This window comes from Urocampus carinirostris, chromosome 12 (assembly GCF_059441175.1).
Source record: "Urocampus carinirostris isolate Australia breed hairy pipefish chromosome 12, RoL_Ucar_1.0, whole genome shotgun sequence".
Taxonomy (NCBI): Eukaryota; Metazoa; Chordata; class Actinopteri; order Syngnathiformes; family Syngnathidae; genus Urocampus; species Urocampus carinirostris.
In genome coordinates this window covers 27,237,700-27,253,370 of record NC_142360.1, presented here as the reverse complement: position 1 = coordinate 27,253,370, position 15,671 = coordinate 27,237,700, and the positions used below count along the sequence as shown (strand labels likewise).

At 37.1% G+C, this 15,671-nt stretch overlaps 1 protein-coding gene across 5 annotated transcripts in view; it reads right to left on the bottom strand.

Annotated features, from left to right (window-relative positions):
• The window catches only part of kank3 (KN motif and ankyrin repeat domains 3), a 45,585-nt gene extending 30,993 nt beyond the window's left edge, over positions 1–14,592 (bottom strand). For 2 of the 5 annotated variants that reach the window (XM_088350064.1, XM_088350067.1), the window contains exon 1: positions 14,491–14,592. The gene's annotated coding sequence lies outside the window, so the exon portion shown is untranslated. The remainder of the gene's footprint in view (positions 1–14,490) is intronic. The other 3 variants (XM_088350066.1, XM_088350065.1, XM_088350068.1) reach the window with 3 other exon arrangements.
• Positions 14,593–15,671: the final 1,079 nt, after the last annotated feature.

Below are 15,671 nucleotides of genomic sequence, written 5' to 3'. Positions count from 1 at the left end.
AGTATGGAATGAGGAAAGGTCCACTTTACATGATAATTTGCTACCATCATGTGGACGTTATGGAAGACTGCATTTAGCTTACGGTTCTCTCCTACAGAAACCATATAATTTTTTCCATGATCAAACATCTTTGAAAAAGCACCAGAAAGCCACTAGGGAGCACCAAAGACCCACATGTAGCTCCAGAGCAAGTCTAGCGCGTCAGGAAGTACAAATTTGTTGGATATGGAAAGCATCTTCCTCTGTTTAGTCAATCAGAATGTAGTGAAACCGCAATGAGCCAACCGCAGTACAGCAAGTGATTACTGTAATGATTAGAAAAAAAAGAAAAAATAAATCACAATCATGATCTTCATGGTAAATTTGTTTTCATCAAATCCATGAACAAAATTCGGAACAAGAGATAAGATGTAGTTTTGTAGTTTGAGAATTGAGCACATTTGTCCACACCAAATTTAAAATGCAGTAAATTGTCAAAAAAAAAACAGCAACAAAAAAATTATATGGGTGCATGAACTAATGAAATGTTATAACCATAAACCGCAGAAAATAAGATGGTAAAAAATTAAACTGCGCACAAGCCCAATCTACACCTTATGTAAACAAAATATGTTGTGCCATTAATAGATAAATGCACCAGACATGTGTAAAATCTAAATTCATCAGAATTAGGTAATTTACCAATAATATACCCACATTTCTTTTACATTTTGTATCCCTGAAGTGTTTCGGTGATGGTCATGGCATTTGAGATAGGAGAGAAGAAGTAGCTCCACTAACCGTAAACAGCCGTTTACTTCTGCCAAGATATCTACCAATAAAGCCAAAAAAGAAAATATCTATTTCAGACGTATGTGTGATTTGAAAAAAAAACAAAATTCTCAAATTGCTGTGGCATTTTTGGGTGCAGACTAAGCAGTTAATGGCTTTTGATGAAAGTTGCAACATTCCAAGATATTACCACAGGAACTAAAGCCGACAAGATGCAAATTATTTCTTAGAATAGTAACTGTCGATTTAGGAACAATGGCGTTCCTGGCATAGTGTTCATTGGAAAAGGAAACAAGGAGCTCACAGTCTGTATCTCAGAGTCAGTTGCAACATTGAGTAGACTGCTGAAGAATCAAGCTTTCCAAAAAACAAATAGGTACTGTAAAATCTCATATGTCACATCATGTTTTTACGTAGACCTGGTTCACTTAGTTCTCCGTCCTTCAAGCAGTTCTCGTTAGTTATCTTCAAAGAGCTAAAATTGAAATACTATTCCTTATCTGGTCATTTGCTCTCATTTTTACTTACCAACTCAGCACTTTGTGTGTTCTAGCACACACCAAAAGGCAAATATGTATTTTTGCTTTAAACTTGCTGCGTTTAAATCAGGGGTGTCAAACTCATTTTAACTCGGGGGCCACACGATAGAACAAACATTCTGTCGGGGGCCGGACTAGTAGATTAAAGAGAAAGAAAAAGAGATAAAGAAATAAGAGAAAGAGGGAGGGAAAAGGAGAGGGTGGGACAAAGACAGAAAAAGAGAGAGGGAGAGAGCTTAAGAAACAAAAGATAAAAAGTTGTGAGAAAGGGGGAGAGAAAGGTAGAGGAAAAAAAAATCCAAAGAGAAATAGATAGACAGAAGGAGAGAAAAGAGAAAAGAAAGCGCAAAGGGTATGAAGAGAGAAAGAGAAAAGGAAAAAAGGATGTTAGAGCAAAAGAGGTTAAAAAGACAGATAGAGGAAGAGACAAAGAGCAACAAAGGAAGAAAAAAAGAGACACAGAGAGTGAAAGAGACAGAGACAGGGTGGGAGAAAAGGGGTGGAAAAGAAAGAGAGAGAGAGAGGGAGAGAGAGAGGGAAAGAGAGAGAGAGAAAAATAAATACAAGTACAGTGTCTTTGTGAGAGGCACCTGGCTTTGGCAACATCAAGTTGACATATTTCAACCTGCAGCTTTTTTTTCTCTTGCGCTTCTCTGAATGTTGCCTCGCGGGCCGGATCTGGCCCGCGGACCGCCTGTTTGACACCTGTGCTTTAAATGGTCGAATAGTCTTCACAACAGTGCTAGTGCAACCTGCAAATGTTTGCTTCTTACATCTTCGGAAATGAGCCAGATGGCAGCAGCAATTTCTACTTAGCAACAACAGAAATGTGTTATTTCCTTCACTTGTGACAATTATAGCAATGCAGCGCTTCTTTGATGGAGGGGCATGAATAATGACAAGGTGCATACATGCAGACATCTCAAGTACACATCTTTCACACAAGAGAAAAAAAACGAGATGTACTTTGTAATAAACAGTTTCTCAGAACCGACCAATTCAGTTAAGGTCTAATTGGTGTTCTCAGTCATTGACGTCACAAAACGAAAACTACTTCACCCCTGCTCTAATGCTTAACAAAATTGTATCTTTAGGCCATACCGCTGAACGAACAACTTTCTGGAAGAATTTGCTGCAAACATCAAAGTTTGCAGGCAGACTAAACAAACCAAAGCAGCCAGACAGAAAGTCAAGACGAATGTTAAATTATCTCATTTATGTTGTTTTTTTTCCTCCACATTGCCAGACATGCCCACACTATATTAAAAAATTGGTGGTTACGACTAAAACCTCAAAAGTCCCTTGGAGTTTGTGTGAAAATAATCTTGCATAGTACAATACTTTAGCAAGGCCTTGATCCAGATACAACAACCTCGACTTCCTCAAGCAAATATTCACAGACTATTCACATTCAATTTGATGATTATTTTCATTCCTACGTTCTCTAGTTCAAATTGAATTTAAGATGTCTGTATTTAAAAAAAAAAACTTTTAACACTTAATGAGGTAATGGAAGCATGGGAGAAAGTCACACATGATTTTTTTTCTTTTAACGTTTACTTCACGTAGCACTATTAAACCATAGTACGGCCTTCTGTAATGACTTCATAGGGCAGGGACGTTTTTCACAAGCGCTACGTTTCCATGAAAAGCCAATGAACAGAATTTTTCTTCAGAAAAGCTTAAACATCACAAACAGCACAAAGCAAATTCATTTAATGTTATGATTCGGAACATTGTTCAATTCATGTTATACTCGGCAGCCTTTCCAAATGGCTGATATACATTTCCCTAGGGGTCTTCTTTAAATACTTAGCAGCAGACCCGGCTTCACAAGAACGCATGTGTACGTTTCCAGTCATCTCCCTAACAGCCGTTAGGAACCAAAACAGAATGACGACGTGAAAAGAAAATGCCATATGTTGGTGTTCCTCACCTTGCTGAAATGATAGCCAGATGTTAAAGTAACATTTAGGTAATTACATTCATTTATCTATTTTCCATCCTGCTTGACCTGTTCAGGGGTACTTTGAGCTCTCGTCCCAGCCAAAAACAGATGGTGGACTGCATCTGAACTAGGCACCAATTTCAGGAGTTAAGGTCAAAACCTTGGAAACATATTAAGAGTTGTTCAGAATGTTCTGATTCACTAGCCACACCTAAGTGGTCCTCCCACCCACACAAACTATTAAACGTACACAGCTCCAATCTTCAGCCATCAGACAACATCTTGTCGCTAAAATTCTCATGACTATAAAATAGCTCTTCAAAATAGCTTCGATGGGCCAGTTCCTTACCTAAACGGTGTCCAAAGACTTACAACAGCCAGCCTCATGTTTCAGCCATGCACCCATCGACATGACAATGTAAATTTTATACCTTTCTAAATAGTTAGCAACCAGACCATTATCGTACATACTTCTAAAGTGTGTCACACCTCATAATACATCCCAGGGTCTGAACAACAACAGCAACGCTTACTCTAACTGTAATGTGCCAACAAGCTTAGCCACAAAGTCTCATGTAAGGCCCCTACAAAATGTGGCCATAGACAGATTATTAGTGATGGGTGGCAGGTTGGTTCGTTGGTTGGTTTAAACATCTGCCTAACAGTTCAGAGGTCCAAGGTTCAATGCAAGCCATTAGCCTTCCTGTGCAGAGTTTACATGTTTCCCCCCTTGCCAGTTTGGATTTTTGCCCGACAGTCCTCCCACATTCCAAAGGTTTGCATGGTGAATTGGCAAATACAAATTGTCCCTAGGTATGGATGAGCGAGTGAATGGTTGTATAGCTTTGTGGGCCCTTGGATTGACTGGCAATCTGTGCAATCGACTGAGGCTTCAGAGTTCTTGCCACTGAACATGAAAACATTGAAAAAAATACATCTTAAAGTATTTTATTACATTAAATCAATTTTTAGGGACTTTTTGACAATAAATATAAATGCAAACTATAGGACCAAGTATGACCTTTTCCCTTTGTAATACAATAAAGAGTTTAAGCAGTTTCGTGATGATGACATCCATCCATCCATCCATTATCTGCACCGCTTATCCTCAGTAGGGTGGCGGGGGTGCTGAAGCCCATCCCAACTAACTTCGGGCAGTGGGCAGGGGACACCATGAACTAGTTGCCGGCCAGTCGCAGGGCAGAGAGAGACATACAACTCACTCGCTCAGTCACAGCTAGGGACAATTTAACAGTAAAACATTATACAGTACGTCACCCTATTATAACATCTTCAAATGGTTTTACCAAGTCCATATAAGCTTCTTTTTGTTTCTTTAAGCAAAGCTGTCCAAAACTTTCTGGTAATGAGAAAACTTGTAGGCCAGCAATCATCCTTTTCTAAGCACCATTGTGTCCCACAATACTGCAAACAAGGCTAACACAATTATTCAATGCTCTAAACCAATTGTACACAATCTAATTGTAACAGAATTGGAATGCCACACAAATAGCTCAAGATAAATTGCAAGTCTGTCAACTATATCTGACATTGCTAATTTACAAGTCAATTTAAAGTGAACTGCCTGCAGTGAAAGGAGTAAATGCTACTTTTTACCAAACATATCTGGATCAACAACAACAAAAACAACAAATTAGTTAAAAGCAATGGCACATTTTCAAAAAGGCAAATAAAACTCCTTGAACATTACGTAATATCATTCTAGGCACTCATAAATAATGGATTGTAACTGTCCATATTTAAACCCCCATGTCCCCAACTCTGCCCACTGTTGAGTATTTATGCTGGTGGTGGTGGTTGTCCCACAATGAAAGCATTAAATCGATTCTTCATGGAGCATTCATAAATAGGAAAATCATGCCTGATAAAGCGTCAATGATCTATTTTGTCACTTCTGAAGAGTGACTTCGGACAACACTGCATTGATAATTGAGATAAAGAATTATTTTTGTATTGTTTTTACACAGATATGGAATTGGGTAACCATTTATCCTGCCAAAATTGTGACATAGTACGAAAGCCATCTATATATTGCATCTGTTCAACCAACCTGTGCATGTCAAAATGGCGGGACAGAAGAGGCTGGATAAAGACTTTATCATGCCCAGTTTCTGCTTGTACAAGGACACAATTTATAAAATCAGAATGTTTCCACGGCGCACGTGGATACGAAAGGCAAGACGGTTTGGTTTATAGAACAAACAAGTAGGAATAGATATTTAAGTCGAAGTAAGTTGCATCCTAACATGTGCTGGACCCTCAAGTAGGACCTCATATGGTTTTTCCTAAGTAGCCCTGTCTGAAGCTCATGCACACTTCTGAGGCTGAACCAGTAAACCGAACCGCCAAGGTCCTGCAGTCTCAACCCACTTTACATAAAGTATATACTCCTGTACACTTTGGCTTGTTTACTGTGTTAACCATCAGGCAATACTTTTTTTGTTGGTTTATTTTGAAGGATGGTATTAACATGTTTATTTTACAGGAATTGCAGGAAATGAAGTATATACTTCCAGCGCAATGTTCTGGCCTTTAATTTTTTATTTCCAAAACATGTCTCGATTAAATAAAACGTTCCTATTGTTTGAAAATGATTTATTTGCTTAAATTTCCAGTGTTTCCTATAAGATTCAGTTGCTTAATTCCTTTGCGTTATTAAACCACAAAATTAAAAAAACATCTTTATATCTGTGGAAACTTATCAATAAGAGCAGATTGTTCTGTTTAATTAATGTGAATATTAAATACAATGGTTAGTTAAGTCAAGAACATGTTTGTTGTAAGTATCTTTCTTGAATTAACTTCCCTATACAGGGTTTGTGCATCTTTTTCATGGCCAAATTCAAGCACTTGTAAGACAATTTTTCAATTTGTCCAGTACCATATAAGAAGAAATCCGGTATGAATAAAGTATTTTGCAGATCCACCAATATATCTGCTATTTACCTATGCAATTTTTAATCTTGCGTGTGCATTTATCAAGATATCAATACACCAATTTCATAGTCCACTTTTTAAGTGTAGCTTGCAGCTGTCCTTTAAGTGGCAATGACACTTCATAAGACAATGCCATAGAAACTAATGCCGGCTGCCGTTAATAACGAGGGAAGAAGAAATGCAATGATTAAGAGGAGCCACCAGGTAGCAGTGTCGGCATTAATTTTAAACAAACTTTTTGTAATACATGGCAACAAATTTCACCCAAAATTCAAGCACTTTTCAATCCTTGAAAACATTAAAATTCAAGCAATTTTAAGGATTTCATGCACCTGTACAAAACCTGCTTATAAAGGTCTTCGGAACAGATTGAAATGCATAATATTTCTTCTTGACACAGAGTAATAACGTCCTAACAGGCAGAACAAGACAATACAATACATACTGTATTAGTTTTGCTTCGCAGGAGGTCTGCAGACATTCCAGCTAATTAACGTGGAAGACGCTTGTTGACTTCAGCTTTTCTTTGCTCACAATAACAGGCTGATAACATTACCTCATAAAAGAGCTAAAAAAGGAAATCTGCGCCAAGCATTGGATTGAGCATCACAAGAGTACATGATTACAGAGCTAAATTTAATAGAATCACATTACATAAGGCTGCAGACAGAATTGAGGCCGTCAGACTGTTGATAAATAAAGTCGTGTCTTCACGATGTCACCAGTCACTGAAATAAGTCATGCCACATATTATTACGAAGCTCAAACTCTTGGGATTCAAGATATAATAATTATAATAATAATAATTTCCTTTGTATTGTCATTCTTTGTAACAATGTACACAGAACGAAATGTCGATACACCTGACCCGTTGTAGCGAGCCGATGCAGCCGCAGCCAACAGAGGGCGCCGCCATTTTACCAATGTTATAAGTCTTAGGTATGACTCGGCCGAGGCGCGAACCAGCGACCTCCCAGTCTCAAAGCGGGCACACTACCATCTAGGCTACTGAGCTGGTATATGATGATCATTTCATAATGAACTCATCACAGAAACTTCACAATCAGTTACCCGAAAACTATAAAGCAGATATAGCTCACCAATTACTGTACATCCCCTGACAGTAATCAAATGAGATGATTGCCCGCAAACATGGCCTCATTACAGCCAGGACTGTCGAGTAAATCCCAGCAAGTAAAATATTTACTTTAAAACACACGATAATGCCGACAGATCAAATACAATGCACCTAAGAGCATTCCTGGATCCATACTTTTAATAACTCCTCTCAAAAAAAAGACTTGCTAGATGATTTCCAATAAAGGCGTTAGCCTCTGACCTTTTTGTCGACCCTACTCTCAGCCAATCGCAAGCTTATTTCACAGCCAACAGCCCCGCATTAGTCTGTAGGGTCTGTACTGATAAACGGACATCACCTCCTTTAGCTTTAAATACTTTTAGCCAGTAGTAACAGAATGAAATGATCATTGACACATTGGTTAGCCAATGAAATCTGAAAATAACGATACGCAAATATACACTGTGTTCAAACTAGACCCCAAAATCAAAGCTTCAAAAACGAATCAATAAAATTGATTAAAATCGATTGGCACCTAATTAGATCATTGATTCGTTGTATCACATGATTTATGAGCCACGAAGTATGTTAAATCAATGCAAATAAGAGTCCACACAATTCCGTTGTGACGCTGAGAGTTGTTTTACCACTTTGATCCGGCAGAGGGCGCCAAACCCATTTTTACATACAATTATTTTTTCATTAAAAAAAAAAAAATTTCATTAAACATTGCCTTTGTTATAAACAACTTTGGCATGAAAGTTTCAACTTTGAAGTGGCACACCGTTTCAAATTTAATAATTAAGGGAACAGAGAGCTGCAGAAGAACAGGAAAAAAAAATACAAAAAATGTAAGAATAAAATGAATTATATTTCCAACTTACGTATATTCTTAAGTATATTATATGTCATTTTCCTATTAAAATATTCAATCATATTCAAAGAGTCAACCATAAAAAACAAATTTGTTGACAATTTTTAAAAAGTAGGTTTACATTTTTATATGTATGGATAAAAACATTGGTTACACATAAAATAAAATGTATTGCTCCTTTTTTAATGATAAGTCTATATGTAAAATGTGTAAAAAGAGTATCTGACATATTTTTATTTATTGTCAAATAAATTAACAAATCCTTTTTTCCTACCGTTTTATATTATAGAATATTCCATTGTTTTTTTTTGCACTATATTTCTATCCGTCCAAAACTTCGATATTTGAATAAAGAGAAGGATATTTAAAATGTCTAAGAAATCCGATTCATTAATTAACTGAAAAAAAAAAAATCAACTGATTCATGAATTATGAAAATAATTGTTTAATGCTGCCCTACCCAAAATAAACGGGTGTCACTAGGGATTCATTTTTCCGGACCATCATCACGTGCAAGTGTGCACAATCATTGATTGACTTCTGTTTAGTTTGTCAGATTGTGATCAAGTTGGAGAAGGTACCAGGTAAGGCTTCAAGCTATTGTCTTACATTTTTTTCAAGCCAAGATATCCAAGTCACACTCGTATGCAGGCATTTGATTGCAAAAAACAATTTGGGCGAGAATAAAAACCACTTATTTCTGTGTGTTCTAACTCAGATTCCTAAATGTTAGTTGCACTTACAATGATTTTTTTTTTTTTTTAGGTTTGGGACAAAATTTCAGATTGTTACCTAACAAATGAGACCAAAACTATCTATATTCTTTAAACGGTTTAAGAACCGCATTCAATTTACTTTGGGTAGGTCTTGGATTGGGATTTTTGGCAAATTTACAGGAACGTTAAGGGGTTAACCCTCTTTTGGGGCTGCGTTTGTCTGTAGAACAAGCGAGTTCTTTTGGCCTTCTGACAGTTAAGACTAAACTTACAGTGGGTCTATTTGAGGTGCTGCAGGAGTAATTCAAGGCTTGAGGTACAGTCCCATAAAGACGCCCGAGGGAAAAGCACAATGTTGTTAGGACAACATACACATTCTATCTAAAGGGCAGCGCCAGCTTTTGTTCTCTCGCATTTACCGGATTCGACCAACACTGTGGTCACATTTTGAATCATATTTGTTTATATTTTTGTTATTAACTTTAGAATTTTTAAATGCATAAGATCAATTTTAGTGCCTAAAAATTGGCATATAAAATACAACTTCTCTTTATTCTTAGAATTTCAAAAACAATTTTATGAAATTAACCATTTCTAAACATATATAAAATGAAATTTATCATATGTCTGCAAGTATATTTATTCATAAATAAGGTATTTGATTCGAGACTGAATCAGAACAATCAATCAGTAAATCAATCAATCAATCAGTTTCCCTACCTGTCTGGCCCCTTTGCCAGATTTCCCTCCTTGCTGTGTATACACTTCTTTCACAAAACAAACCACTACTGATGAATTTCAACAATACCAGACCAGATAGAAACACTAAGATTTAGGGCTACAGTAGCAACATCACGCTCTGTGCATGAGGATACCTCTAGCTTTATTTTTACATTTGCTTCTCACTTCCACGTGCCCCAAAGCTGTTGACATACAAAGCAAAGTATGTTTATGATGAGCTTTGATTACATTCGCAGAATTACACTCCCCTCGCAAACACACACGCAAAAAGAAAAGTCGACAGTAATCCCTCGCTGTATCAAAATATATTCTTTGTTGTTTTGCTACTTTTACTAAAGGATTTTTATTATGAATTGTGTTCTACATTCTGATAGGCCAAAGAGTTTATTTTAAAAATCGATGAATCAGTTGATTATTCTCTCGATGAATCAGATTTTTTGACGACACATTTTTTTATTTTCCTCCTATATATTTCAGTTTAAGTTTTGGAAAGATAGAAAAATAATGCACAAAACAGAATATCCGATAATATAAAACAATAAAAATGCAAGTGTCAAATAATAAAAATGTATAGAGGTGTATGCTATTCACCTGCAAATGTGTAAGATACTCTTTTTTTCTACCACCTTATCTAAAGATCTTATTATACAAAACAAAAACGAAGAAAGAGCATTAAATTTAAAAAAAAAAACTAATTAAACTAATTAAATCTTGAATATGATAAACATTCCCACTGTGCAAATATGAATATGCTTAAGAATATGCCCCTTGTGTTGAGATAAACTTGTCATTATTCTTTTAAACAGATTTTATTACTTTCTTTTTTCCCCTTTCTGTATTTCTGCAGCACTTTCTGTTCCCTTGAAAATTGTTAACTTTGTAAATTTTCCATTGTTACAAACCAAATTGGCATGAAACAGTCAAGGTTCAATAGAAAAGCGTTTAAAAAAAAAAAAAGGAAAATTCTTTTGTAAGGCACCCTCTGCCGCACCAAAGTGGTACTACAAGCCTAAAAGTTGCGAGATCCAATGCACTTGTTGCATTGATTTAACGTGTTAAGTGGCTCATAAATTACGCAACACAACCAATCGATGAGGTATTTAGCTACCAATGCGCTTAATAATAGATGTAATCGATTCGTTGTTGCAGCCCTAAAAGATTCGCCACGCCCCTTTTCTGTCTGTGTCTGCGTCAATAATGTTGCAGTCGAAACCGCAAATCGTTTGCAATTTCAAAATTTCTCTAAAAGCCATCATGTCAACAAAACGCTGACGCAACTGAGCCAGGACCAAAAAGCAGAGAACCATGCTCTTTATCGCCATCAAAGTTGGACTTCAACATTATAATTTCTGCCACGAGAGAGACAGAATGAGACAAGGAATAACCACAACTTGCTTGCGAATCTTAGTAAAGTCTGTATCTGTTGCGCAGTTTGAACAGATTGAATGTTTGTCACACTGTTGCAAGTAAAAGCACTTAATTGATTTCCTTCTCCAATGTAACACTCATTTTGTTGAATTGGCACGAACCTGCAGTTTCGTGAGGCTTCTTATGTTGTGCGAATTGGTGCGTTAGTGATGCTGGGACTTTTAGCAAATGATTGATTCTTCTTTTTGTATTTTGCCATTAAGTGTTCAAGATATGCCCTGCAACTGGCTGGCAACCAGTTGAGGGTGTCCCCTGCCCGCTGCCCAAAGATAGCTGGGATGGGCTCCAGCACCCCCGCGACCCTACTGAGGATAAGCGGTGCAGATAATGGATGGATGTTCGAAATCTCCTACTGTATATGATCACTGTGGTAATGTGATCTCAATGTGAACTTAAAGTATATCTTGTCTATCATGCTTAATAAATAACATGGTTAAAATTTGAGCACTTTTTGTAGTACTACAAGCAACCACTAGACCTTCGTTTCCTCAAATTGTTTTTAAGGTTACATGTCATTTATCTTAAACAAAATTTAGTAATTTTATTTAAATTCTGTTTATTTTGTCTTTAACTAGAACATTTGGTATTGGAGTAATCCAAAAGTAATTGAAAGTCATCAGGTTACTGCACAGGGCAGCACAGCGGAGCAGTGGTTAGCGCATGTGCGGCACAGTCCTTAGGTCATGAGATCGAACCTCCTGTGTGGAGTTTGCATGTTCTCCCCGTTCTTGCGTGGGTTTCCTCCGGGCACTCCGGTTTCCTCCCACATTCCAAAAACATGCATGTTAGGTTAAATGGCCGGTCCAAATCGTCCCTAGGTGTGAATGAGCGAGCGAATTGTCTGTCCCTGTGTGCCCTGCGACTGGCTGGCAACCAGTTCAGGGTGTCCCCTGCCAAGATGGGCTCCAGCACCCCCGCGACCCTACTGAGGATAAGCGGTGCAGATAATGGATGGAAGTTACAGCAATATTATGCACACCTATTTTATGGCCAAATTCAAGCACTTTTGAAGAATTTTCAACAAAAAAAAGTTACATAATAATCTGTAATGGATGGACTAAAGCAGGAGTCAGGAACCTTTCGACCCAAAAAGCCATAAAAGCTAATTTTTTTTTTTTTTTTTTTGAGAGACCCACATCATATATTTTAAGACAAAATACAGCAAAACTGCCAAACTCGCTCTCCAGTCAAAAGTTAATTCTTCAGTGCATTTTATTTCACTGATTTATCGTGCTAAGTGGCTCATGAATCAAAAAACACCACCAATGCTTTTAATAATATGGGGTTATTGATTCGTTGTTGCAGACCCTAAAAAAAAAATCGCCCATCCTTTTTTTGCCTGTGTCTGCCTTTGAGTCAATAATGTTCAAATTATTCCAGAGCCTGTGTCCAACATCGATTTACCACTTAAAATTGGTCTCCCTTCCGCAGTTACTTAAGAGTGTTGAGACTCATTTTGAATGTAATTTTTGTCCAGAGTAATGATTTTAAAACAAGGTGCAAATTAAAGTTATTATGTAAAAATCTCACAAATGATTGCAACCAAGGAGACCAACATATTTACTTTAGGAGCAGACAGTGCCGGGCAAAAGAGAAAGAGTGAGCACGGGCTGCGTATAGCTCCGCCCATTCCTACCGCTCACCCAATTAAATTACTCTAAATTTGCTAGAGCTTCTTGGTAAAACATTTGCTTTTGGTTAAAGTTTGTTCTGTGGCTTTTCATCATAAAGCGTCCCAACAAGGAACATAGATGCTTCCATAGAAGGGATTATTTCGTGGTTTACCGCCACGACAGGGTATGTTGGTGTGACACTTTAATTCTAAACTGTAGTTAAAATTATGATTGAGAGATTATATATATCTATCTCAACCAAATCCTGTTTAACAATATCTTCCTGGCTTTGCGTGGAATAAAATTGATCTCTGAGCCGTATATACTCATCAAAAGAGCCATAGGTGTCTAACCCCTGGATGAAAGCAACAAAAACAAACAAAAATCAACTGACTCAATACTGCTCAGAAGATTTCAAAATTCTTTGACGTACAACAACTTATTTTTGAAGTAACACGAATAGTTAAAGTCCATAGTAACAACATACCTGTCAAGCTCCAAGACTCCATGCCCTTACAAACGGTCTTATTTTCCCTTACAAAATACAAAATAATCTTACACCATTTTTTTTTCAAACGTGTTTATTTATGTAGTTTAACATGTTATATTGTAAATGTTTTTCGTTATATCATATTTGTTGTTAATGAACATGTTGTTGTGAGATGCCGAGTTGCTCGACATGAATGAGGTTTACTATAAAAAAAGTTTAAAAAATGAAGTCGCTTGGACGTTCACTGTAGAAGGAAATACATGCAAATATAATTAAGTAGAATAATACATTTTCTTATTCAAAATAGAATTCTATTTCTGCATTAAATTATTGTTGGTAATATACTGATTAAAGGGATAACCACAAACCTGTCTTTTACTTCCTTTTTTTCTTAACTTCTTTATACAACATAATAATTCGTAATATAATGCGTCAAAGCAAGTGAGCGGTTTGAGAGCCAGTCTCCTTTAATGAGTTGAGCCGAAAAAGCCGGTTCTCTAAAAAGAGACGGACCTCCTTTCACTACACAACTAACACATGAAATCCGATGTCTTTTAAGACTTTGTTTACGTGTGATTGAAATGATGCATGATGGGAAATCCCCAGGCGGCATACGCATGCGCACAGTAGCATTAAACCGCTCGCATCGTTTTCAACAAGAAACAGATACCGAGATAGAGGCTACCACGGCGAACTGGTTTGACTTGATTGATTTGCCGTTTCGTGATAGTCGGTGTATACTGGATGGTACGTCATTGACAAATTTGCTTTTTTCCGTACAGATTTTCTTCTACATCGTACACGTCTTAAAATGCATAATAAACATACTTTGTACGGTAAAAACGTACAGGTTGACAGGTATGTAACTAGTTACTAAAGAGTAATTCCGTTACTGTTAGTAAGAAGTAGGTAGTAACTATAACTAATTACCCGCTTAAAGTAATGTGCCAAACACTGATAAGACTACTTCAAAATAAATAAAGCATTCCCCTTCGCGGGTTTTGAATATCGAGGGACCTTTTTGGAAAGCAACCCCGTGAAAAACGAGGCATTGTCGAATTTGTTAAAGCAGTATCAATCACGAAACTGCATTATTATGAATCACACAATACTTATGATTTATCTTAAGCGTTACATGTGGCAGAAAGACGAAGTTTTCAGTTAATTGAAAGTAGGCGAAATGAGGAATGCGGGGTTTACTTTTTTTGCTCATTTTCGAAGCCACTCCAAAACCACTCATCAACATAAATGCGAAAAAAGACGGAGCGCAAAATGCCAATTAATCATTTGTCTTACTGATAAATGATAAGTTCACCGCCGAGGCTTTTGCTTACCTAGTGACTTGTCTCCGAGGCTGGACGGTAACACTGAGACTGTTCATGCCTCCAGCTGAAATCAAGGAAAGTTTTGGGAGGGGGGAATCAAGAGAACTCCCATGCCCCTTAAAAAGTTCAAGGGAAGTGTCGACTGGTGTGAGAGAGAAGCGTGTCCGGTTGGGATTTTCAAAATAAATACGCGAACATCGCGTTGAAAATAGGGGTCTCCAGACCTTTTCCTTTGGGGCCACATAACTTTTCCGTTCTCTGTGAGGACACTTGTTAAGTCTTCCGATTTGGTCGGGAGACTACCGCTTTGACTACGATTCTCCCGTCTACCGATCTGAGAGCAACATCTACCGATTTCTAAAAATGTCTTTTTTTTTTTTTTGGGTCGCCGAAATTTTTATGTGAACAAAGTTTTGCCGATTAAAATGCAGACGAATTATCCATAGTCTGTATCATCGTCTTTTTCGCCGTTCTGCACCGGAAAAAGCTTTGATCGAGACCCGGCAATCGTCGCTGGTTCGCGCCTCGGCCGAGTCATACCTAATTGGTAAAATGGCGGCGCCCTCTGTTGGCTGCGGCTGCATCGGCTCGCTACAACGGGTCAGGTGTATCGACATTTCGTTCTGTGTACATTGTTACAAAGAATGACAATACAAAGGAAATTATTATTATTATTATTATTATAATCTCGAACTCCACGTGATCTCATTCCTTGGAGAGCAGCAGACGAATAAGAGTGCCCCATATGACTATGTTAAAGGACACCAGAAAATTTGGATTAATTAAACATTGTAATAATCACATGTAAACATAAAATAACAATAAAGTAGATTGAAAAACGAATGTTATTGTTGTCTTTTCAAACTATAATAATAATAATAATAATAATCGCGTTGAAAAAAAAAAAATCTCCCGATTTTCTATTTCTGAAATTTAACATGTATGGATGAGGGCCCGGGATCAGTTTCTAAGAGAAAAAATGTGATATTGCAGGAGTGTCTGAATGTTAAATGCATTGTTTTCCAGAAAGCAACAAGGAAATAAGGGCGATTCTCTGTTTGGAGCAACATTTCGAGTCTGCATCTATTTCTTACCCTGATATTTCTCTAAAGTCTGCAAAAGTATTCGCTTTAAGTGTTTGTAATCATTTAACCCTGAATGAAATGCATTTCAAATATTATATTGTATTT